This window comes from Mus caroli, unplaced genomic scaffold, assembly GCF_978045245.1.
Source record: "Mus caroli unplaced genomic scaffold, Mus_caroli_1 scaffold_20, whole genome shotgun sequence".
Classification (NCBI taxonomy): domain Eukaryota; kingdom Metazoa; phylum Chordata; class Mammalia; order Rodentia; family Muridae; genus Mus; species Mus caroli.
Genome location: NW_028227275.1, coordinates 1,024,717 through 1,051,049, shown reverse-complemented (window position 1 = coordinate 1,051,049; position 26,333 = coordinate 1,024,717). Strand labels below are relative to the sequence as shown.

The following is a 26,333-nucleotide window of genomic DNA, read 5'->3' as shown; positions in this document are numbered from 1 at the left end:
CCATCTTTTGATACATATGCAGCTAGAGTCAAGAGCTCCGGGGTACTGGTTAGTTCATAATGTTGTTCCACCTATAGGGTTGCAGATCCCTTTAGCTCCTTGGGTATTTTCTCTAGCTCCTCCATTGGGAGCCCTGTGATCCATCCAATAGCTGACTGTGAGCATCCACTTCTGTGTTTGCTAGGCCCCCTGGCATAGTCTCAAAAATATGGAACGTTTCACGAATTTACGTGTCATCCTTGCACAGGGGCCATGCTAATCTTCTCTGTATCGTTCCAATTTTAGTATATGTGCCGCCGAAGCAAGCACTATTTACAGGTTGTTAATTGTTTTGTTTGCATTGTGATGTGGTATTGTCTTCTAAGCCCTGAGAATCAGGTCAGCCAGAATACTAACTCTACTGAAGAAACCATATTTGCTAAATTGAGGGTATCCTGAGTGATCTGCCTCATATGACCTCACTCTTGCTATACTCTGTCTTAGAAAGCTTTTCCAACTATTTTATGTGTTAGTTTCTTTTAATAAGAAAATACTGATATAAACTATGATCTAAGGAAGTTTTTTTTACCTACCTGCCCAAATCTTTATAAATTATATCAGTACATGCATATATGCTCATTTATGCACACACAGACACATATCATTTGCAACCATCAATACTCATCCCCTAGACAAATGTTTACATCTGCTTTCATTTATCTCTACTCTAAGGAGTTTCCTTTAGCTTTCATATAGAGTAAGTCCATGGGCACCAGAGTCTCTTGATTTTTCTATTATCTGAAAATGTTTTTTATTTCACCTCATTTTTCTCAAAGCTAACACTAGGATATAACTACACACGCACCTCCTATTATAAACTGTGAGTTTTAAAGTATGTATGTAGTCACATAAACACTACCATAGTAAGAACATGGGTAGTGGTTCCCTCTGTCTCCCCTATAGTGAAAAACTTCCTACCTCACACCTCCTATAAACAGCCGAAGTATCTTCTAGTTTGACATTTCCTGAATAGATTCATACAAATAAAAGCAAATAGCAGTAGATTATTTGTTCTGGCTTATTTTATTTAGCTTAACATGGGCGAGGATCCTCAAAGTTTCCGTATGTATTTTGTTGCTAAGTAGCAGTCCCTGAGTAGGGATCACATGATTTATCTATTCACCAGTTGATGACTACTTGGACCATTTTGGAGTTTTTAGCAGTAACAGTGAAAAAATGCTAAGAAACACTCTGTGTAGATTGTGAGTGATGTGAATAAAGATTTCACTTTCTCATGGGCAATACCTCTGCATAAGTGGTTTGGGGACTGTATGATGAGCCTAACTATTGAAGGAATTGTCAAGCTTTTTGCTAAGTGAACATTCCACTGTGCATTCCCCATCAACAATATACAAGGAGCACCTATTGCTTTACAGTTTGGGGTCAGACAGAACAGTCTAATATGTTTGTATGTAGGAATATCTAAGTATGACATTAATTTTAAGATCACTAGTGCTTTATAACATCTATGGCTTTGGGTTTTGATTTTTACACTGGGTTTCAAAGACTGTATTTTAAATTTATGAATTTCAATTTCCTGATACTTTTCTTTTGTGGGATTAGGGTGTGTGTGTGTGTGTGTGTGTGTGTGTGTGTGTGCACACGCACGTGATAAAAGAAGTTTTTGCCTTATTCAAGGTTATAAAGATTTTTTTCTGTTTCATTTATAGAATTTTTTATATTGTCAGGTTTTAGATCCATGAACCATTTGGGTCAGTTATAATATTTCTATATAGTAGAACTCGAGGCTCAGTCTCCGGCACCCTCATCTCCAGTTGTCCCAGCAAGATTTTTTTTAAATGTCTCCATTCAAGCTGCTTTGTACCTTTATTGAAGATCAAGTTAATAATATGAAGTGTAAATATATATTCTAGACCTTAAATTCACTTCTATTGATTTGCCTCACCTCCAATACCATACCAATCTTGATTACAGTTGCATTATAATACATTGAAACAAAGTAGTGTGAGCCTTACAACCATTTTTGTTGTTTCAAAATAGTTTTGATTATCTTCGTTTTCTTTTTTATACAAATTTGAGAATTTTGAAATTTCTACAAAGCAATTGTGGAGATTTTGGTTGAATATACGTCATATCTGTAGATTAGTTTGAGAATTGATAGCGACGTTGTTGAGACTGGGACTCCCTAATTTGTCCCTTTGTATTATTTATCTCTCAGTGGAGGTTTCTCATCTTTTCATTGTCTTACAGTCCTTTCTACCCTAAAAAATAACTACTCATTTAATTCAAACATTGAAATAATCTTGGAATTGCTATTCGTTGGCTTTTATATTGAAAATGTTTTGTCTTTAACAAAATGTCTCAACAGGTGACGATACTTACCATCTAGTTTTTCTGTCAATACAAGATAGATACACCCTAAAAAGAGGAAATTTTATTTTGCTTATGATTTCATAGCATATTTCAGCTCATCATGGTGAGGCGTGTCTGGCAGGTCAAATCATGGTTGCCAGGAAGCAGAGACAAGAAAGACTCCCTCGCTACAAGGTTTCTTTTTTCTCCTCCATCTATCTGCAGCCCAGTGACAATTTAAAACTACCTGCATTCTGGGTAGGTGTTAAGAGTTTCCTTTTGTATTGCTGCTATAAAATACTATGACCAGAGCAACTTACGGAAGGAAGTTTATTTTGGTTTATGGTTCCAGAGATGTTCATAATGGTGGATAAGGCATGGTATGTCAGCAGAGGCAGGAAGCTGGCTGGTTACATTTTCATCCATACATGGGAAGAGGGAGGGAGAGAGAGAGGGGAGATGGACTGAGGGGGAAGAGGGAAATAAAGAAATAAAGACAGAGACGAAGACAGAGAGAGAGAGAGAGAGAGAGAGAGAGAGAGAGAGAGAGAGAGAGAGAGAGAGAGAGGAAGAAGAAGAGGAGGAGGAGGAGGAGGAGGAGGAGGAAGAGAGAAGAGACAGAGATAGAACTATAATGATGCTATAAATTCTCAAAGCCCACCACCCCCATCCATGTGCTTCCTCCAGCAAGGCTGCATCTTTTCAAAATTCTATAACTTCCCCCAAAGCACCACCAATTAGTGGCCAAGTATTCAAATATATGCATTTATAGGAACATTCCTCACTCACAGGAGTCATCAGCCTTAAGTTGCTCCGGTCATAGTCTTTTATAGCAGCAACACAAAAGGAAACTCTAACACCTACCCAGAATGCAGGTAGTTGCTCCTCTCTGGAAACACCCTCACAATACCCCTAGAAGTTCACTTTAATGTTCACTTTAAACGTTCTCCAAAATGCCTTTCTATCCAATCTGTTACCACAAATGATTTGAATTCTATCTTGGAAATTGTGAATGATGTGTGGCAGAAACTCTGGACTATAGTACTTTCCTTCAAAGAACGTTGGTTGGCTATCACAATCAGGAAGTTAATTTGGCCAAACCAAATGTACCAGCTCTATGTTTTCAGAAATAGGAGGCAGTGCAGATTTCAGTTCTGCTTTTGTTTGTTCGTTTGGTTTGTTTTTTTATGGCCTAGCTGTAAAGTTTTGCTGGTTTTTTTTTTTTTTTTTTTTTTTCTTAGCTGGATTCCTTGAGAGCATGCCCTTTGCTTGCATGGTACTTGGTCAACCCAGAGATTAGGCCATTAGTTAAAAGTAAAATTTGCAATCACATTCTCTTCCTTCCAAAAGTCTCCTGTGCGTTCTAGCAATAGCTATTGGGCCAGTTCTTTCTCAAGTAAGACCAGGCTTCACTAAGTCCTCTCCAGCATGCTGACTTTATCCTGACTGCAGAATAAAACCCAGAAATAGCAATAAACTCACACCTCCTTTATCAAAGTGTCCAATCTCTCCAATATCTACCAGCTTTTACTCCCCTGCCTAATACTTTTTGTTGCCACACATATATTGTTTCTTCCTGAATGTACAGGTGTTATCTGTGCAAATGTTGGACAGAAAGCAGCTTATTTGGCTATGAATGAAGTAGAAATTTTCTCTAATGCACGGAGATGCAATTCTTGCAGTTCTCATGTGCATGTGTGTGCATGTGCATGTAGGTATCAGAGGTCAACATGAGTCTTCCTCAATTCCATTCCACTTTAGTTTTTGAGACAGGCTATCCTTGAGTCTGGAGTATACCAATTCACCTAGACTGGCTAGTCAGTAAGCCCCAGGGATCCTTCTGGCTCTGCGTACTTAGTACTGGAATTACAAGTGCATACTGTGCCAAATCCATTTTTATACAGATACTAAGTATCCAAACTCATGTCTTCATGCTTGGTTGACAAACATTCTACTGACTGAGCCATCTTCCTAGGCCCCTCTTATGGGATCTCTTTAAAAAAAATGTGTGTGTGTGTGTGTTTGAGTTTGAGTGTTTTGCCTCCATATATATTTTACTAAGATATTTACTAATAATTACTATTATGATATAACAGCAATATTAAATGTATTGCTAATTATGTACTTAATAATATCTTACTAAAATAATACATTTACTAAGATACATATTGAATTACTAAGATGCACCATATACATATATATTATTTGACAGTTCCGTACGTGTATGTGATGCATCTTGGTAATTTTCATTATGCTTTTTCATCCCATTCCCGCTTCCTCTGAAATCTTTCTTCACAAGAGGCTTCCTTAAAACTTTTAAATCATGTGTGTGTGTCCCTAGTTAGGTTTGATTGCATGAGCAGATGTGGGAAGTTAGAGCACAGGCTACCTTTCAGTGTGTATACCACTGACAAAAATGGCACTCTCTCCCCTAGCAACCACTAACTGTAAATCGCATACTTCAGGGAGACATGAGGCCTTAGCTGCCCTCTCCTCCATGATGCAACACAGAAGAACCTTGTCCTGTGTAGGTCTTGTGCACATAACCAAAGCTGCACTGAGCTCAGGACTGTGAGGGCCATACCATACAGGAGGACACACTTTTTTGTGGCATACCACCTCATTCTCCAGCTCTTATTTTCTTGCTACACTCTTCTGGGATGCTCCTTCAGCCTCAGCAGCAGTGATACAAAAGTCCCACTTAAGGCTTAGTACTCCACCCTACTACCGTTGGTACTTGGATCAACTATTAACTTTGAAATCAAGAACAGATGGATTCTACATAAGGTATAACCTTGTGCACTGACAATAGAGCTAGACACTGGGAACTTGAAGAATGGTTAAACCTAGTGTAAGCCCTTTAGGGTCTACCCTACAGGGAAAAAAAGCCCAAGATCAGGCCACAAAATCCCACCAATACCTGAGCCTGTACTCAGATCTCACCCTGGAAAGTTCGCCACCCCCCAAAAGAAAACCCTTCATAAAGCCTGCCTCTTGTGCAGTTCTTTGCTCCTTCTCACCCAAGCAGGGGCAGCAACCATCTTGTGTTTCATTGTGTGATGTGACTGTGGTATTCCTTGGCTCTCAATTGCCAGGATACCTTCATCTTCAGAGCTGTAACACTTCCACCGTAGAAACCTTCCCCCTTAGCTGTAACATATGTCCTCCCTATATCTACAGAATATATTCTTGTTGAGAAAATTTGTTTTATGTGCAAAATTTCCAGGTTATTTAAGCCACTCTTTTTCTTAAAACTTACCATATTACTGGAAAAGCTCCGAACTCTTACAAAACTTCAGAACCCCACTTCTCTTTTCAAATGGAAATTTTATTCATTTATCCAATGTTGACTTTAATATTGATTAATATTGATTGATTAGATACAAACACTGAGAAAACATTGTTTTGGGCAGAAGGAGGAGATGGTTAGCTAAGACAGATAAGCTGTCCAAGAATCCAAAATCTGGTTGGGGAGGTAAATAACCTTAATGTGAAGAAGGTAGTACCAAGCACTGTATAGACACTAGACTAGTGTCACTACCATATTTAATAGGGGACAGAGGAATCAAATTGAGTTTCAAGGAGAGTTTCTTGATGAAAATAGGAAAAATCTGGTCTTGAGGATAGGAAGAACAAAACAGATGTGAATGATAGGAAACCTAAATTAGGGAAACTTGGAGACTTAACAAGCTCTGCTTACAAAAACCTTAAATTTAGAATTACAAAGCCAGTAGTTACATTATGTTTAACTATCTAAAATTCCCTGAACCTGTGTTTTATCATCGAAAAATTGGAGATATTATTAGACATCAAATTGTGGAGACCATTAAAACAGATATCAATAGAGGCATGTCGACTGGAGTTCAGGCAATCTGTTAATTAGTTAATTATCTGTTAATAATGACATAGCACTGAATTCCAAAGCAAAAACCTCCTGTTTCTGTTTCTGTTGTTTCTGTTTCAGCCACGGACTTAGGAAACAGTTTTAAAACCATGAATGTAAAGGACTTAGAAATCCCTTCAAGGGAGATGTGAAAGAAGTGAACTTGGAAATAATGGTGAGAGAAAGAACCAGTAAAGGAAATAGAAACAGACTACCTGTTCTCCAAAAGTAACATTGCAACAAAAGTAACATTGTAACAGTGATTATGGTTCCATGTAGAAGGGAAGAAGTGGAAAACGAGAAAATGGTGGTGGCAAGAGGAAGAACCACCAAAGGAAACCCACAGATCTCCAAAAGTAACATTGTAGCCAGGATTACTTTACTCGAGGGTTCATTATCCCTGATAGAACCATCTAACACATAGTTTATATCACACCTTTAAGGAGTAGTGAGAATTTAAAGATGCTAAGGGAAAGATGAAATTATATCATTTTGCTTGATGATAGAATTTGCATACTTTCTTTTTACTTTATTTTTTCCTGGAGTTGTTCAGCACATATGTCCTATTTTTCAAATACTCAAATTTTCTTTACTGTGATAGCCTTTTCACTAGCATCTTGTTAGAATATTACCAAATAGTACTATTGTAGTTTTTATTTACCTATTTGCCTTGGATCACAGGAAAGTATTCATGTAAAAAAAAATAGCATTCTACCTCAGAAATCTACAAACTTAACTGTTTAAATGTCAACAATCTGACACCCATATTTGATTATCTAACTGCCAGAGACAATTTTATATTTAGAAAATTGTACCTTTGAACCTAAATGTCTGTATTTTGCCTTTACTAGAATTGATAACCATAATTCATTAATATGTGCCCACTGGGTACATAGCACATTACTAAGTAGACACAATCTTCTTAATTTTCATGATAAAAACATGACATATTCCAACCATCTCTTTTTTACCCTAAAGGAAATTAAAGTTCAGAAAGATTATGTGCTCACCATCATGTGGTCCAGATCTGTGCCCAGAATACCTGATTCCTAAGCCCATGTGAGTTCTTCCGTACCACACCACCTTCTTCAAAGAATGAGGAGGAAGTATAGAGGAAGAAAAGTGAAAAACGAAATGAGTTCTCTGAAATGTCAGTACTATTCCAAGTGGGTTTATACATTCACACTGATTTAATCCCCATAGCAACCATATGAGCAAGCTTTCTGTTTATCCCCATTTTCTGTATGACTAGAACAGGCCAAAATATAAGTTGCAACATGGACCAAGAAAGCAAGCCAGCCTTCCACATGCCACTCAACAGTTCTACAATGTCCCTATTGCTTGGGAACTTTGAGCTAAGTCACACCATTTGATAGATATTTGAACATTTTTTCCTGGCTCACAAACATTGGCTCTAGGATTTAATCCCTGTCAAAATAAAAATACTGCTGGGGATGAAAGCACACTAAGATTTATTAGCCAACTGTATGACAATGTGTTTGAATGGCCAACTTGTTTCAGGAAAGTGGTTCTGTGAAGTAATGGAGGGACACAGGCCACAGGGCACTCAAGAACAGGCAGGGTTGGCTAGAAAGAGAGACAAGAAGGAGACAGACCTGAGGACAACGAATGTGCCTACTTTACATTCTTCTGAGCTTAGTTTTGTGAGAGATAATCAAACACTTGGGATTCGTAAGTAGAAATGAAACAATGAGTTAGACACACTGTGTTCCTGAGAAGATATTACAGTGAAGTACATCTAATCCTCCCTTAAAAGCACATCACACTTTAAGGGAGATTATGTGTTAAGAGTTATCCCTCTGGCCCTGCCAAATATTAACTCAGGTTAATTGCATCTGCTCCATCTATGACCTGCATGATGGTTTCATAGTTGATGATGGCATATGAAACCGTCCCTCTAACTGGAAGTTGCTCCCAGGCTGTAACCTCTCATATGTATTTCTATCTTAACTATGTGGGTATGTAACATCATGAGTGACCCTGAGACATGAGGAGAAGATTCTAGGGTGGTTCTCACCATGCTTCTCTCAGGTGTGATCTTTATTAATCGGGAGGGTCATTTTCTTAACTATGAACAGAAATTTAAAAAAAGAAAAAAACTCATTCCCTAGAAGTTGTTTTGACTTCTAAGTAGAGGATACTATAAAAGGTAGACTATTATAAACTCTCCTGCAGTAAAATATTTGCTTTATGTAAATCACCTTTTCAAGCTAATAAATAATTAAAGGACTTCTAAATAAAACAATATATGAAGAGGCTTTGGATTTCTAACCAAAAAGGTTTCCAAAGATTTAGCTTGGGAAATCATCTCTCTTTAAAGGGAAATACTGGAAACACACTAAATACCCACCCCGCACCTAGTGCCAAAGTCTCAGTGACAATTGAGGGCAAGAATTAAAATAAGTATTCCCGTCAACACTTGGAAAACTCCAGGCAGTAATTTCTTTCTCTAGGCACATTACATCATCCACTTGACCCTCGATGTTCTCTTCTACAAAGCCATAATGACAGCACACAGTCTAAGAACCACAGGAAAAAACAACAGCATATGTGACAAGCCACCTATACCAACAGCCCCTCCACCTACAAAAGATCTGATGAGGTCTAGAGCAAAGACCGTCACATCACATTTTACCTCATGGTTGGTGCCTTGTCACCTCATTTAGGAAAGCTTGTCCGGGAAGGTCGTAGTCACAGAAAGAATGCTGGAGCCAAAGTAACAGAAAATGGTCTTGAATGTTCTATTGAGAGAAGAATGAACGAAGCTAAGGTGCAGCTGCCATTTTGGACGTGGGCAAAGTCACAGAGTTAGAGGAAAATGGGACATACTCCCTGCATGCCTTCCTTAGAGAGAATGGAAGAAGGAGGTGACAAGTTTAGTGACTTGTCATATACATATACATCATCTACATATACTACATATACCTCATATACATGTGCATCATATACATATACGCACATACATACTTAAATTGACTTGGAACTCACTGCATAGCCCAGAGTGGGCTTGAGCTCTCAGTGATTCTCCTGCCTCAGCTTCCCACATTCTGGAATTACTGGTATAAGTCACAATGACAGTCTCTTATCATCTAAATAAAGTTAAGCAGGAAAGTCCATAAATAAATAGATACCATATAGCAGTTGTGGCTGCCACTGTACTGTGGGAGTGAGTGTGATTTTTTAATAAAATCTATGCTATGTTTATATATTCTAATTCTTCCACGAGGGGAATGCATTGCATTTACAATAAAAAGTTATTCGTGTAGAGGTAATATAGAGGTTAAATGTCATTTTATATGTTAAAAGCTCCCAGATTCATTTTTCAGTGATGAGGCACAGAATTTTGTAGGTAACTTCTTGAAGGTGGTAAGTGTGCCTCTTACTCCTATACAATTACTCATGACAACTAGTCCTTCAACTCTTTATTTTAGTCAACACAGGGTCTGTCATGTTCAGAACAGGATTGGCTGGGTGAAGGGGTGTGGCACCAGTAACCCTCAGGAATACAGGCCACAGAGCTAATGAAGAGCCCCAAGGAAAGAAAGACCTACCCATCGCTCTGAATCCTCTCCCCCACCATGCCACAGACCTGAGGGCACGTGACCCAGGAATGTGCATCTGAAGATAATACTACCTTCAGAGAACTCTACTTATAGGTAAGTAACTCTCCTTTATAGGAGGTATCTTTGTGTGGCAGACTGTTTATGGGAGCAATTTGAATTGAACTTTAAATGAAAAAGGCATATCTCTGTAAGTGGTAATAATTTTAGTCATCTCGCTGTGGCTAGGGGTTGTGGAATTCATTAGCACAGATTAACATATAAAGTGGATGAGATATCTAATAGCAAACGGAGAGGTTTAGGGGCCTTAATTCATCACTGAATGAACAGCGTGTACAGTATTAGGGACTATGAAATTTTTAATTTACACAAAGTGTCCAAGAATATAGGGAATAAATTTAAACCCAAAACAGATAATGGAGCTATGCCCTGCCTGGCTGGCAAGTTGAATTGTTTTTACACTGAGTGAAGAAAGCTAATTATCCCAAGCACAAGGAGACTGCTAAAAATAATAAGATTATAAGGAATAATTTGCTGATATAATTACAACAAAATTGGGTACACACAATCGTCAGATACATGTATTGCTTGACCGGGGTGAGAAAGTGAAATAAATCCTCCTTCTATAGCCTTCGTAAATTTGTTTTTATCATCTCCAAGTGGTGTTTGCACAGGCAGCACAATTTGCATGTGTAATGTGGCTGTACAAATTGACAACAAGTAAATTATTCAAGGAAATAGGCTGGTCGCGGGTCTGAACTATCTTGCAAAGCCTATTCATTTTGAAGAATCACTGAGACGTGAAGCTCATACATCCAACCGTTTTCTGACAATCCTCAGACTTATTGTCTCCTAAAATGTCATTATGGCTATTATTTATGAAGCTAATTCATTTATTAATATATATTTAACTCTGACTTGTCATGCACCTTAGCAGACATTCTGTGCACTGCATATTTTTGAATAGATGAAAGACTTTTGCATGCTTTTGTGATTGCTATAAGCTGCTATAGATTTACAGAATTCGGCTTTGTTATCAACTTGCATTAATATTTTTTCCCAACCTTACATTTTTTTTTCTTGCTTAAGGCCATCAACTATAAATGGCAAGTGACATAGTCAAAAGATTGTGTGGAATAAGATTTTCTGAGTATTTGTTGAATTTTAGACCAAAATGGGCTATCTGTCAGTTAAGGCCTAATTCACCTAAAAAGAAAAAAGATAGGTATGTTCCAATTATGTTGAATTTTTCTGCAAAATATACTCTGCAGTTAAAAAAAAAAGATTCATGACTCTTTAAGCTCTTTTCTTGTAAGAAGACAGCCTACTCTTTCATGTGCTGGAGTTGGGAGACACTTCTCAAGGCAGCTAAAATAAAGCTCTGAGTTTTTCCTTGGGCCTTGAACTAGGCCTTTACGCTGTTGTTAATCAATAAAGATTTATTGAATGAATGACTGAATGGATAAATAACCCCCAGCCTTTTGAATAAAACCAGCACAATTAAATGTTTACCTAGAACACTAGTCTACAGACTTCTGCTTTCCACATTTAGAATCTAACCTATAGACTCCCTAGAGGATGTCTTTTGACTTTCGGTGCTTTTTGTAGAAAAAAAAAAATCCCATGTATATGGATTTATACAAACACATAGTATGTTTACTGTATACAGAAAAAGATACTTAGACTGAACATGTACCACTTATGTGGGTTCACAGTATAACGATATCTCTTTCTCTCTCTTTCTCTCTGTCTCTCTCCTGTCTCTGTCTCTGTGTCTCTCTCCTCTTTCTGTGTCTCTGTCTCTGTCTCTCTGTCTCTGTCTCTGTCTCTGTCTCTCTCTCTCTCTCTCACACACACACACACACACACAGGTGAGGAATTCTGAATAGGAAGGACTGATCTGGTTGCCTGAGATACTCTGCTTTGAGGCCTTGAGTGCATTTCATACTAAATGTTCAAACCCTTGGTATCTTTCTGCTGTAACAGCCCAGCTGGATCTGTATAAATAGGAAAGTAATGGTAGAGAAACTGCACAGACATGGATAAGCAGTCCTGCCAGTTGGTCAATGACTTCGGGTGTTTTCAACCAGATGCTTCGTTTAAAGGTAAAAAAATCTTGACAAGATTTTTTAAAAACTGCTATAACCAGACTATGGTGTTGAATATACTCATTCTAGCAAGGCCTCAAGTCACCGAAACTTTAAAACAATTAAGATTTGTATTAAAATGCATGCGTGCTGGCACAAGCCTGTAATCTAAGTACTTAACTAAAGCAAGGCAACTGAGCTCTCCGCCAGCCTAAGCTATGCAGTAAGACCTATCTCAGAACACCAAAAATAAGTTTATATAAAACACTGCTTACATTATGGAGCAGAAAGCAGATTAGTGAGGGCTAGGGCTGGTGTGGTTAGAAGAGATGATTTGGGAGTGGCTGCTTACGAACATAAAATGTCTTCATGGAAATATTTTCAAGTTAGGTTGTGGGGCTGATTTCGCTGAGTCCTGTACTCTCAATGGGCAAACTATGTTATCTCATCAAGGATGTTTAAAAACAACTGCCTTCTATGATCAAAGTTAAATATCTCACTATATGTCCAACCCCACGTACTATGACTAATATTGTAAGGAAATAGCTACTTAAGTTACATTCTAGTGTGTCAACAAAATTAAATTAAAATGGAGAATGTATCTTATATCTTGGGTATCCTAAGTTTTGGGCTAATATGAAACTCAAGAAGAATGAAGACCAAAGTGTGGACACTGTGCACCTTCTTAGAATTGGGAACAAAACACCCAGGGAAGGAGTTACAGAGACAAAGTTCGTAGCTGTGATGAAAGGATGGACCATTTAGAGACTGCTGTATCCAGGGATCCGTCCCATAATCAGCTTCTAAACGCTGACACCATTGCATACACTAGCAAGATTTTGCTGAAAGGACCCAAATATAGCTGTCTCTTGTGAGACGATGCCGGGGCCTAGCAAACACAGGAGTGGATGTTCACAGTCAGCTATTGGATGTATCACAGGGCTCCCAATGGAGAAGCTAGAGAAAGTACCCAAGGAGCTAAAGGGATCTGCAACCCTATTGTTGGAACAACATGATGTACTAGCCAGAACCCCGGAGCTCTTGTCTCTAGCTGCATATGTATCGAAAGATGGCCTAGTCGGCCATCAATGGAAAGAGAGGCCCATTGGACTTGCAAACTTTATATGCCCCAATATAGGGGAATGCCAGGGCCAAAAGAATGGGAATGGGTGGGTAGGGAAATGGGGGGCGCTATGGGGGACTTTTGTGATAGCATTGGAAATGTAATTGAGGAAAATATGTAATAAAAATATTAAAAATCAAAAAAAAAATAAAATGGAGAATGTGATCTCTTTGTCAAAGAATATACTTTCCTGTGTTCGCAAATTTGAACCTTTAACAGAGGCAGCATTTTTGTTCAATTGGATGAAAGAAAGAAACAAACTCTCATCTAAATAACCAAACAAATGACAAATTTTTAAATGCAAGACAAGTCTTTACCAAATACAGAGGAATATTATTCTGCTTTTCATGAAGAACCATTGAAGATCAATAAGCACCAAGAACTTCTTAGAAAAGGTGATTTTCTTATATTATACAGTCTCTCAAAAGATCTCATTAGAGATAGAAAGAAAGCCACACACACACACACACACACACACACACACACACACACACACACACAAAATGTGTTCCTAGCTGTGTCACCATAGTGAGGAAGGCCGATGACATTTTTATTAGTAATATTAATCACATGCTTAAATGGGGGACAATGTCTCACTTTTCCAAGAGCCATAATATTTACCTATTTACACCTTTTAAAGTTTCAATAACTCCGACTTAGAACCCATAACCCCATAACCTTCAAAAGACAAGTAAGATGGAAATTAATAAATGTTCCCTAGTGTGCTATGAAACACTAATTGTGTGGACTGAAAGGCTTTAGTCTAACAAGAACCATGCCTTCCACAGAATCAGGAAAGTCACCAGATGGTCACAGTCCAATGGCAGAAAGGCAGGCACAGTGAGTTTTCAGTGACGTTAAGACCTATAACCCAGGAATGCTTTGGCTTACAGATCTTGCAGGTACCTAAGGGACTTTGAACAGTGAACAATCTGAAGTACTGAAACATTCTCAGCATGAACTGAATAATCCATGCAGGCAGAGGCCTGATGACAGAAGCAGTGGAATTCTAGTAGTAAGAGAAGATCAGAGAAGGATTTGACTGGACACTCCAAGAAAGCACAGGTGCATTGCTAATCTTACAGCAGGATAATTTTATCAGTAATATTTTAGAGAAGAGGTATTATATAACAGGGAGACATGTAAATAACATGATGAACCATAAACCTTATATATTTTTAAAAAATGAACTCTAGGCTTGTGAGAGAAGAATGCACAGTTCATTCGTGCAAGTAAATGTTTCTCTAATTCTCATCATGAAGTGACTCAGCCGAGGTAGATATTCTGGCCGTGTTCTGGCGGTGGGTAGATGGGAGAGATAGAGATGAGAAAGCAGACTTCTTGTGTAATTTAAAATCACCAGAGGTTTGTGATGTATTACAAAACTTTGACATCGTTGTTTAAGCAACGTTTTACATGGAAACATTTGAGTGGATGAGTTGGTAAAGTGTTTCCCTTGCAAGCACGAGAACCAGGTTAACCCCACAGCTCACAGGAAGAGGCCTATTATGTTGATAAGCAGTAAAAACTCCAGTGTGGGAAGATGGAGACAGGTGAATTCCTGAGTACTCCGGCCAGGCTGCCTAAGCTATTTGTCCAAGTTCCAGGCCACTAGGAGGTAGGGGAGATGAATGGTCCTGAGGAATGATACCATTTTCTGTTTAATGTTCTTCCTCCCGTGTCAAGGCCTGATCATGAACTTGTGGTCCTTTGTCTCAATAAACCTCATTTCTAAGGGGTAATGATATGTCTTCGTGAACCAACCAACCCCTCTGTCTGCATCTCCTTCTCTAGTTAACAGTTTGCTACAGCACAGGCTCCCCATTACTGGCATCTGGTACTCTTACTTGGTTCCCAAAGCAATAATGCTGCTTGATTTTCATTAGAGTTTCCATAATCATGAGCTAAATAACTCCTTTCTCTTTATAAGCTAATTGATCCAGGTTTATTGAAGATACTGGGAAAAAAAGACTTAGGCGAGATGTGGTTTGAACAGTCAGTCAAAGCTAAACAACCCCGTGAGCAGAAAGCAGCTAAGCTAACAAGTCGGAAAGGATATTGCTGAATAATGCGCCAGGGCAAACGTGAGCAGGAAGGAGGTGCGAGGGTAGACCAGCAGGCTCTGAGCAGAAGAATGAACCAGAAGATGAGGAAAAGTGTGTGGAGTGTGTGTGCACTAGGGAAAGGTCTTGCTAAGTTTATGAAACTCAAGGGCAGCTCAACATAATGAGCTTCAATACAGAAACTAAGGAGTATTTCTTAATAGCTGAGAAAACTCTTTGTAGTGAAAATATATTTATTCATTTATTTATGTATTTCTTTATGCATGTACGTATAAAAACACCACAAAAAACATCTCACCTAAGTTTTTTTTTCCAGTATCTTTAATAGACCTGGATCAATTATGTATGTATGTAAATTATCCTTGCTGGTATAGTCTCACAAATAGAGCCAGTTGATAGAGTGTGAGATGTATACACAGAATATGTTACATCATACTCTGTGGCCCTCTTCTTTCCAAGATATCCCCTTTACTTCCCAGTCACCGCAGTCACCTTTCCACTCTATCCTGCTTTCTGGCACCAGAAAGACCAAGGGACTTTTTAGCCATGTTAAAATATGTTTATTTAGCATGAGGCTGGGTGCTGGGTTCTAGCATAATGGGGAGAAATTCTCTTGCTATTCTTGCTCTCCCCTCTCACTTGACCTCCATGATCTGTCTGTCTGTTCTCCAGTGTTTTGGGTGACTACTTTTTATATCTTGGTCAAAATGTCAATTTGTTATGTGTAGGAAGTAGGAAGTTTAAAGCTGCCTAGAGCCCGTTTTTAGTTTGTATATCCCATAGTTTTTCTTTTCATTTATCATGTTTTACTCCCTGAGAACAAGAGCAATTCTTTTGGCACCTAGACTTCCAAAGTCTCCACTGAAAACAATTTCAACAGGCCTCAGCTTTTTCAGCCCACAGTGGGCCGTGCCCTCCTGTCTCAGCTAATAACCAAGCCAATTCTCCACAGACGCACACCCAGGATATTATTCTCAGTCAGGGAAGTCCACAACTGATGCTTGTCTTAGATGACTCTTGGCTGTATCAAGTTGATAAGGTAACTAGGATATTTGCCGGGATTGTGGATTATTACTCTAGAAGCAAATATACTGGGGGTGTAGAGAACCTGTGTTTTTGTTGGTGGTGGTAGTGGTAGTTTTAATTCAGGCTGGCCTTGAACTTGCTTTATCCTCCTGCCTGAGCTGGCAAAGTGCTGAGAGATATTGGTGTCCTTCACCACACTCAGCTTCAGTCCGTGCATTGGTTAAATGATGCCGTCAAGACTGACTGTATCTGCTCTCACCCATCTCTTTTTGTTAGGCATCTACATGCCCTTTTCTAAGATGTTTATTTTTATATATTGTATATTGCCATTTTTGCTGAATTTTCATAAATTTTTTGTTGTTTAGAACTTCATCAGTTACACTTTTTTTCCAAATTTCTCCCAATCTGTGGGTTTACCTCTTATACTTAAATGTATATAATATATAATATAAATTACATATTTATATTTAATTATATATAGTTCATAGTTAATTACATAAATTAAAATATGTATTTATAAATTTTATAAAATATAAAACTTTTAGTTATATACATTAAATATTATAATAAAACCTATATCAAATATATATGGTGGTATAGAGGATGCATAGTGATGTAGAAGGAACTTGTAATAGAATTGATGTTGTAGTTTTTAATGACTTTTTGATATACAAAAGTTTTCACTGTTTATAGTCATATTAAATATTTTTTGTGAGGCTTCTGTTTGTTTTAAAATCTGACTTGAGAACTCTTTCCCTACCATGAGGTATAGATTTCTCTTTTTACCTTCTTCTAAAAGTCTTAAAATTTTACTTTTATATTAGGTCTTAATCAACATTAGTTTTATTTTGTATGTGTGATAAGAGATCCACTGGTTAGTCAATTGTCCTAGTCACTAGAATCTATAATCTTTGGGGAGGAGAAATGATGTCGTTGTCATACCATGTTTTTCTGATCTTATGTAATCTGTCTGTTTCTTTAATTGGCATTTAAAAATGTATTTTAATTGGAGTTTATTATTATGCTGAACTTATTTCTAGATATCCTTTTAGCTATCATGTGCATAGTATCATTTCAAAATAAATTTACATTTTCCAAAAGTTTGGTGCCAGAATTTACAGATTATTTTGGTGGCATAGTGATTGAGAAGAAACTTGAACTAGTAGTATTGATGCTATAAAGGATTTACTAATAGATTTGCTAATAAGTACTAATAATTAGATCACACAAAGTCCAATTTCGCTAAAGGGACACTGCCTCCAAAATACCCCCAAGATAAGTAATCTGCTAACCATGCCTGCTAAAAATAAGCAGACTTTAGAATGCAAGAATATAAATGTTGGTTCACCAAGATTGCCTAGCTATTTGGCTCAGTTCTCCTAACAAAGGAGACCACCCTGATTTACAACCAGACTTTAGGCCCATCCCAAAGAACATGCCTCCAACAGGTAGCTCAAGGGGGCATCACAGGGTCATAAGTTGTGGCCTGCCATAGAGCCCCCATTTTTCTTCTGGAAAAAAAAAAACATAATTCCACCAGGTGGGCAAGATCCTGGGTAGCAACTATTTGAAAAACTGTACTTAATAATTCTAGCAATATCTTTGTTGTGTAAATCTCCCATCTTCCCAAGTGGTCTGACATGCAGTCTCTTTGTTTAAATTGCCCAAAGTGTATCTTGGGGCTGTGACCATGAAGAGATTCAAGAGTGACAGCATATATGGAATGCATAAGCCTTAGATGTATATAAGTTAGCAAAATCTTCTACTCAAGGTCAACTCTTCTTTGGGCATTAGCCAGAGTTAGACACGTGCTATATTAAAGAGCCTTTTCCTTATTAATCTCTAAGTATGAAATGGCATATTATTCTATAACAATAGTCTTCTAGTGAGCACCCTTGTATAGTTACAAAGTGATGCAAGCCAAACTATGATCATATTTCTCTGCTATTGAAATAATTGGAAGTTCCTGAAATAACAGCTATAGAACTTTTAGGGAAAGACTTGCAGATCCTAGGGTTTAGGCAAGTTGTCATCTTCCATAAATGCAAGAGGAGAGACGTGCTCAGATCTGCAGAGCTTCATGCTCAGATCTGCAGAGCTTCATGCTCAGATCTGCAGAGCTTCAAATGTTTATTCTCCTTTGCTGCTCACTTGAGACTAGGGTACTAAGAAATGAGTTAGAATTGAGATATAACTACCACAATGAATCTGAGGCAATCAACTCCTGGATCTGGAAACAAATAAATGAGAGCTGGAACAAGAAGACAGCTGCGACCGGTTATTTTGCTAGAAAACAGTGGTGAACAAAACAGCTAAACATCTTGGAACAGGAGGATAAGAAGAAATCTCAATACCTTAGATCTACAGGAAGGAGTGGCGGCCACCAGCACGCAGAATCCCCTGTCTTCTGTGCCCAGCAACATCCTGTCATTCTGCTCAGATGCATGTCTAGTGATAGGAACAGCAGTGAAAAATACTCCTATCTGATCAGTTAATTAGAAGCATAGATGTTTGCGTTCCAAATTGTCCCAAAACATCAACAAAATTATTGCACACATGATTAAAAGTGTAAAGACAAATATAGCCAAAAGAGAGAAATAGTTATATGCAACTATTACAGTGAATAAATTTCCCATAGGCTCATGTCAAATAAAAATAACCCTAATATTTTATTTAAAAGGTCTTTTTCCCCTTTAAACCAAAACACTACAAAATGTGATTGAAAATTGATGGTTGCTCCATCCACATAAAACCCACTGAGGAGAGTAGTTTTATTTGGGGAAAGAGCTGTGAAGTTTTGCTTTATATGGCTACAGAGACATATGTTTAATGTTGACTACAAATGGTTCCTATTCTCATTTCTTTTGTTTATCAAATATTTATACAGTGCTTACCACAAGCCAGCTATTGTTCTAAGTGCTTCAGAACGAAGACCTGGTCCTATTAATCGGGATCTTGGCAGGAAACAGATGGCATACACAAATTGGATACATTGAAGTGCGCCGAATAAAACGGCGAAGCTCCGCATGGCTCTGGGGAACTCAGTAAGGGATCATGCAACACTCTGACTCACCTTGGCATGGTGCCTCTCACCCCCTCCTACACAGCCTGCAGGGACTCATAAGGGTACCCTCACACACACACACACCCGGAGGTATCCCAAGGAGAGCTTCTTTCCAGAGGCAGCTTGGCAAGAGCCTTGGGTTGCAGACAATTCTTGGCCACCTGGTAGAAGAAGAAGCGAGATAAACACCTCCAACCTCAGTCTCTTCCTGCCTTGGGCTCTCTGGCTGCAGCCTCCTCTCAGCTAACTAACAGAAGACCAGAGGCAAACCGCCCCTTGATGCCTAATGTATGGGTTAGCCTTCCAAAGTATAGAACAGGGAAGAGAACTGTTGAAATCTGTGTCAAAGGGACAAAGAGAAGATTATCTGGACACTCTCACATCAACCCTACCTTAAAGGTTCTAAGGTTACATGCACTTCTATAGAAATGGTCACACAGGAAAGTTACACACTTCTTCCAAAACAGAACAGACAGACAAACAAACAAGGAAAAAAAAAAAAACTCATTCAAGGTCATAGGTGCTCACACTCAAACACATAAATGTTCAAGGTCACAAGAGCTCATAGGTGAAAGACTTAGGCTTTTATCCCAGGTATTTAGTTCTTTCATAATTCACACTATGCACTTATGTATCTTCCTGTAGAATTCTCTTAATTAAAAAAAAAATAAGAAGCAGCAAAACACATTTCTTTGGAGGCTGAAGAGATGGCTCGACAGTTAGAGCGCTTGCTGTTCTTGTAGGGAACCTGAGTTCATTCCCAGAACCCACAAGTGTCGCCCTCTTCTGGTTGCCACAGACATCTGTCAAAGAGCATTTTATGAATGGATCAATTTCATGGTTGACCTACTCCCTGGCAGCTTCTGGATAGAGTTTGGTAGATGACAGCCACAGGAAACACAGGGGGAGAAACTTTGGTCTCATTTGCCCAGTTACAAATGTGGACTGTGAATTCATTAAGTTTTCTGCACAGGACTTATTTTAGATTTCAAAATAATTGTGGGACTCTGGCCCTTCTTAATGGGATAAGTACTCATTGTAGATTTGGGGTAGGTGTTAAATCTACTTAAAAAGCAAGTCTGAATTGAGTTTAGTATAAAATAAATGCATCCCAGCAAATAAACTATAAAGTAGATTCTAAAGGAAAGCCATGCTTTCTTACTGATATCTGCCATGGGGTTGAGTTTTGAATAAACCTGGCTAAGGGGAGACTCAGATTCACACAGTAAGCATCATGGTTAATCGCAGTAGGACTTCCTTGGAAGTGTTCCTATTATAAGTGTATTTGCTCTTTATCATTGCTTCTGTGCTCTGTTCTGTCAGTTCATACACATGCCCTTTAGACCTGTTCCCTTCTAGCGTTTCCACACACTAACACCCCAGGCATACTGCACAGCTTCCTGCTCCCTGGAGCAGATGTCATGGCCCACAGCTGTTCCCTCTCTGCACTTGTAACTCCAGTTCTTCATCTGTAAGCCCAGGAGTTGACAACTGTGAAGCTTGCCTGCCTTCCCTAGAAAAAGGGTCTCCCTCCCTTCTACAAAGTTTTATAGTTTATAGACATACCTTTTGAAATCTTTACCATGCAAATTTAGCTTGGTTTGTTTATATGTGTATTTATTAAACCAAACGACTGTGGCTTCTTTTTTAAACAATGGTTACATTTATTTACTAAGAGAAAGACGAGAGAGAGAGAGAGAGAGAGAGAGAGAGAGAGAGAGAGAGAGAGAGAATGCACCTGCATGCATATAGAAGTCAAGGGACAGCCTGTGAGAGTTGGTTTTCTCTTTTTATCATGTAAGTAGTTCTTAGAAACTGAACTCAGATTATCAGGACTGATAATAAGTGCTTTAACTGCTGAGCCATCTTGCTGGCCCAAATTGTGGCTTCTTAGAAACTGAAATCATAGACTGCTGAAGGCTTTTCAGATATTATTAGATGAAGAACTGTTGCTGGGCCAACTAGGGAGAATTCACATTGTGATGACTGATCCCCATAAGTAAACTTGGAGTCTCCTTCAATACCTGCTTGTGCTTTTCTCTGGCCACCACTTCCAGAAAGAGACTCAGAGGGATGTGGTTGTGGGCGATGGAGGCTAAAGGGTCAAAAGTTTAAAGCTACCCTCTGCTACATATTGAGGTCAAAGCCAGCCTGACCTACATGAGAATTTGTTGAGGGCAGGGAAGACAAACTCAGAGAGGAGTCTACTAACAATACTAATTATGTATACCATGCTTTGCAGTTTACTAATAGAAAGATCTCTGAGTCCAGTAGATATCTGGTGTAATTATTTCAGAAGTTAGGTAAATTACATAAGATGGCTTATACAACCAGATTCTCTAAATTCTTAATGAATTCATTAGCATTTTGTTTCTTATGATGATCCCTTTGACAATTCATCCAATTTGAGGCATAATAAAATTATATTCGTGCTTAAAACAATCTAGGTATTATGTCTAATTCTCCCTGAATAAATATTAAAATTAGAATATATTTGGTTCATATTAACATAACTGAAGGTAAAAATTTAAAAATACTCCTTAGGGGCTGGAGAGTTGCCTCAGTGGTAATGAGCACTTGTTGTTCCTGCCAAAGACCTGGGTTCAATTCCCAGAACCCACAGAGTGACTCACAACCATCTATAACTCCAGTTGCAAAGGATCCAGCACCCTCTTCTAACCTCCACGGGCACATAAAATGTTGCACATTCACACATGCAAGCAAAATACCGCTTCACCTAAAATAAAATAATTAAAAATAAATTAAACATAAAACTACTGTCCAGGACCTTAACATGGCAATAAGCACATCTTCTTAATTATGCAGAACATTAATTATGCAGAAATTAAACATTGATCCTTTTAAAGGAGAGATGTGGACTCTCCCTGGATCTGCCCTGAGACTCAGATGTCTTCCTTAAAAGGCATCATTTTCCACCACTAGCTTTCCAATTTCTATCCTGTGGTAACACAGCTTTACCTGTCTGCTCACTCAGGGTTCCCACGTGACCAGTGCCCACCCACACACTTCAAGTTCTGTCTCTGAGAACCAACTATTTGCCTTTATTCTGGGTTCCACTGCCCTTGGCTGTCCCTGCATTGTATTAGAGAACGTGACAAGCAAGGCCAACCTCCTGCATCAGGTTAGTTTTGTCTTGCATCTACCCTGCCACCTCTCAGCAGCCAGTCCCCTATGGTGAAAACTTTACTCATCTAAATTTTAGAAAAGAAAGGCATTGAAAATTATTTTTTAAGCTAGAATCTGTGCCAATGAGGAAAAGCATTCTATTGAGGCATTTTAACAAGTGACTGGAAGACTTGACACTCAGTAACATTTTTCTTTTAATTCCAGAACTACATTCCTATTTACTGAGAATCTATGGCCTTAAAAGTATTACCACAGATATATACACAACCGCCATATACATACACCATTATATCCACCAAACCCCAAAGTGTACATGAGCGTGCACACACACACACATTCATATACATATACACTGAATATATTCTAAGGATAGTCTCAAGTACTCTCACTCTATACTTTAATAAGCTTTATTATTTATGGAAAAAGTGTTATCTAAATCATCACTTAAATTGGCTAATGAGTTGGAATCCTTTGTCAAGTTACTAGTTTGGTCCTCTGGTATTTTCTCTCATATAATTGCCATATGGCATCTATTTACTTTTATCACTAATGCGAGTTAAAATTAATCTTATTTGAGGAATTTGGAAGAATTTCATAAAATCACTTGAGGTAGCTGTCAATGCCCTAGAGGGAAGCGGAAAATGAGCGAGAGTTGGGAGACAGCAATCTAGACTGAGGCTGATGGAGATCCTGGCAGCCCTCTTCCTGTGCTCTCTCTATCAAGCAGAGAGCTTGCTGCAAAGTGGATCAGTTGCAAATAACAGTTAATCCCAGTGTACTGAAAATAATACTTAATTCTTTAATATTTCTCTGAAAGTAACTCTTGTGATGAAGCCATAATTCACTTTTCTTTTGGTTTATAGCTCTTAGTTGGATGTTCTTGGTCAGTGAATTATGACTCTTTTGCTAACATTTTAAACTGTACCCAAAATCTACTCATGGTTTACTGGAATGAGTGATCACAGGACCTGAGACGAATAATTTACAACAAGATCAGTTCCTCCCTTTAAATGCACATGGGATTAAAAAGCATAAGATGAATGATAGGTGCTTAAGGCTCTTCTCTGTTCTTAGCACAATGGTGACTCCTGACATTAATAATTCGACTTTATTGTGGCAAATTTCATTTTGCATGTTTAAAGTACTTTAGACAAAGTTTGGAAGGCAGATCAGTGCTAGGTAAGCACAAGGCCCCCAATTTGAGCCCCAACACTAAATGAATAAGTATAAAAATAAATAAGGTAAAATACTCCCCATACATTTGATTGTTACAATCCAAGGCATTCCAGGTCCCACAGAAGGAAAGGATTTGTTTCACCAACCGTTAAAAGTCAGTTAGGACTTATTTTAACAAACCTTTTGAAAGGCAAACAAGGGTTATACCAAATTCAGTTGATTAATTCTCTCCAAGCTCATGAAACAATACCTCTCCTTAAGCCCTGACATGTGGAAGCACAAGGAAGCCTTTCCTATCTGCGTTGGAATATGATAGATGATTCCACCAGATGTTAGCTCTCAACACAGCTCTGACTATGAGCACAGACTAGGTCAGCATGGGAGCTGGGCTTGGAAACTGTTAGTCAGTGATTCTCCCATCTCTCTATAGTATCCACCCCACCCCTACCCCACAACATGAGCAGCAATTTTCTGCTGAGAAAACTATGGTGTATCTGTCACCTTGGCTAAGGGCTGGCTTTACACAAGGGCTGGCTTTGAGTTTTTCACTTTTTTTTTTTTTTTCGGTTTTTCGAGACAGGGTTTCTCTGTATAGCCCTGGCTGTCCTGGAACTCACTTTGTAGACTAGGCTGGCCTCGAACTCAGAAATCCACCTGCCTCTGCCTCCCGAGTGCTGGGATTTAAGGCATGCACCACCACACCTGGCTGAGTTTTTCACTTTTAAATACTGGAGAATTACCACAAACGTTGGTCTGCGTGAGCACGCACGCGCGCACACACACACACACACACACACACACACACACACACATATACACATGATCACATTACACATACGTTCGCACAGAGACATGCACACGTGCTTAGATTTACCTGCACAGGTGATACACATATCTATCCGTGTGCACACATATATGGAGATGCTCGGACACAGTAGTTACTTACTGATGGGCCAGATGAATCTTTATCAGTAAGTCTTTGGGAAACTGAGTCTCTAAAACTCCTTAGATATCATTAGGTATGCCAATACCATTAGGTAGCAGTTCCTAAAATCGTTGCTGGCATCTTCAGCGTCTCCAAAAGGCATCTCAGTTTACTCACTTACCCACTTGAACCTGTACAAGGTAATGGGCCTAGTCACGAAAGTGCAGTGGCCTTAAGCAGTTTTCAATTCTTTTGCATTCAGCAAAGATTACTAGTAGTATTCCCTTAGTTCCCTCAAATAGTCAGCAAGTCTAGCAATTTTGAACCCACAGACTTAGCAGATGATGACAAAGTACTGCAAGACACCTAGTCCAGTCTTTCCTTCTGTGAATGAACACAATTTCTCACTGTCAGTAGCAGCTATGTGAAGCCTAAGGAATGTTGAGACACAGGACGCAGGTGGAAGAAAAGTAGGTAACTGGATTGACTACCTGACTTTACAAACAGATTACCTCCTGATGTCAGCAGTTCCCATACTGCACTGAACTCTGTGGGCATCCAGCTAGCAAAGCTACCTCAAGCCCATGCTTACATGATACATCCCTGTTACGTCCATAGAAATGTTGCTATTTAGAATTTCCAGGTTAATCTTCAATTTTGTAAATACTCTCATAATTAGTGTAAGTTAGCATAATTAATTGAGAATTAATTAGCACATTTTATTGAGAATTGTTTATTCAGGAATTGTGAGCACTGTGGTATTCTGTGTAAATAAGCTCAGAATGTTGCTCAGACTGGAATCTGAATCACATCTTAGGCACCACACACCTTCCATACACTAAAACTCTTACCTCTGATTTTCTGAACAGAGACAAAGATCATTTCCAAGCACTGTCTTATCATTCTAAATTCGAGTTTGCTGCCTAGATTATAAAACCATTATTATTGATTAGAAATGTAGCTAAAAATAGTCCCATTAAACTACATGGAAGAATCCAATTGCGCGGGACCTGAGACTGCATTAGTTAGGGAAGCAGAAAACGGCCTGAGTAGGACCACAGGCCTCATCCGGCTGGATCAGCGCCGGGGTAGCGGGAGCGCAGGGTTGCCTGACACCCGCCAGCTACCCACGACCCCCGCCGCAGGATTTTGGGACTGCTGGTGAGTGGAACACAGCTTCTGCTCCAATCCAATTGCGCGGGACCTGAGACTGCATTAGTTAGGGAAGCAGAAACCGGCCTGAGTAGGGCCACAGGCCTCACCCGGCCGGATCAGCGCCAGGGTAGCGGGAGCGCAGGGTTGCCTGACACCCGCCAGCTACCCACGACCCCCGCCGCAGGATTTTGGGACTGCTGGTGAGTGGAACACAGCTTCTGCTCCAGTCCAATCACGCGGGACCTGAGACTGCTCTGGTTGGGGAGAGAGAAATCCGGCCCACACAGGGCCACAAGCCTCTTCCGGTCAGAAAAGCACCTGAGCAGCTGGGGCGCAGGGTCTGCTGACACTCGCCAACTGCCCACAACACCCGCCACAGGATCTTAAGACTTCTGGTGAGGGGAGCACAGCTTCTGCTCCAATCCAATTGCGCGGGACCTGAGACTGCATTAGTTAGGGAAGCAGAAACCAGCCTGAGTAGGGCCACAGGCCTCACCCGGCCGGATCAGCACCAGGGTAGCGGGAGCGCAGGGTTGCCTGACACCCGCCAGCTACCCACGACCCCCGCCGCAGGATTTTGGGTCTGCTGGTGAGTGGAACACAGCTTCTGCTCCAATCTTTAAATAGTGACAACTATAACAACTAACCCCAGAGATTACCAGATGGCGAAAGGTAAACGTAATAATCTTACTAACAGAAACCAAGACCACTCACCATCATCAGAACCCAGCACCCCCACTTCACCCAGTCC

At 39.3% G+C, this 26,333-nt stretch overlaps 1 long non-coding RNA gene and 1 other non-coding gene across 2 annotated transcripts; one reads left to right on the top strand and one right to left on the bottom strand.

The window, feature by feature from the left end:
- Positions 1 to 202: 202 nt before the first annotated feature.
- On the bottom strand, positions 203 to 309 carry LOC115030016 (U6 spliceosomal RNA). Its single transcript, XR_003835609.1, has one exon. It is a non-coding gene; the product is annotated as a U6 spliceosomal RNA (small nuclear RNA).
- Positions 310 to 7,219: 6,910 nt separating this feature from the next.
- Positions 7,220 to 11,915, top strand: LOC110286076 (uncharacterized). The gene is made up of 3 exons (XR_002377109.2): positions 7,220 to 7,385; positions 9,688 to 9,912; positions 11,803 to 11,915. It is a non-coding gene; the product is annotated as an uncharacterized LOC110286076 (long non-coding RNA).
- Positions 11,916 to 26,333: the final 14,418 nt, after the last annotated feature.